Genomic DNA, 712 nt, shown 5'->3' on the forward strand with positions numbered 1-712 from the left:
CAGTTTTCTGTCGTGAAGCAGACTTTCAGAGGAATCCTTACCAATCTCTCGTGAATGACTCGTGGACCATCCCAAGTTTTAAAAATCCGTCAGAAATATGAATAAACAGAGACCTCCCCTGGGAGAAAACATAACCAAGGCCAAAGCTAACGATGACATCAGGACACCTGGGTTTGAGCAGAAACTTCTAGTTACAGCTGAGACTCTGCCGAGCGATAGCCTCAGCCGACGAAGGGTCTGGTCTTAGATCTGTGAGACTCCTTCATAAACAGAGGCTCAAGGTTTTGTTGTACTCCCCTCAGCAGCACACGTACTAAAACGGGAACGATACAGAGAAGACAGCATGGCCCCTGCGCTGGATGACACGCGAAATCGTGACGTGTTCCATAGTAAAAGAAAAAAATTTTTTTTTTGTGGCTTTGCTTTTAAGTGAGGATGCATGCAATTGTGACGGAATAAATAATAATAATAATAACAACAACAACATTGTAGCATTGGACAGCCAGCTGGGTAGATGCTTTTCTCTACGCACTGTTTGCGAGTGAGGATTTCTACCTCACCTTACAGAGAAATTGGAGCTATTTTCTTTCTTTCTTTCTTCTTCTTCTTCTTCTTCTTCTTCTTCTTCTTCTTCTTCTTCTTCTTCTTCTTCTCCTTCTTCTTCTTCTCCTTCTCCTCCTCCTCCTCCTCCTCCTCCTCCTCCTTCTTCTCC

At 43.7% G+C, this 712-nt stretch overlaps 1 non-coding gene across 1 annotated transcript; it reads left to right on the plus strand.

Moving 5' to 3' along the window:
* Positions 1-289: 289 nt before the first annotated feature.
* On the plus strand, positions 290-394 carry Rnu6-884 (RNA, U6 small nuclear 884). Its single transcript, XR_005499973.1, has one exon. It is a non-coding gene; the product is annotated as a U6 spliceosomal RNA (small nuclear RNA).
* The last annotated feature ends 318 nt before the right edge of the window (positions 395-712 follow it).

The sequence above is a fragment of the Rattus norvegicus genome, chromosome 1 (assembly GCF_036323735.1).
Source record: "Rattus norvegicus strain BN/NHsdMcwi chromosome 1, GRCr8, whole genome shotgun sequence".
Classification (NCBI taxonomy): domain Eukaryota; kingdom Metazoa; phylum Chordata; class Mammalia; order Rodentia; family Muridae; genus Rattus; species Rattus norvegicus.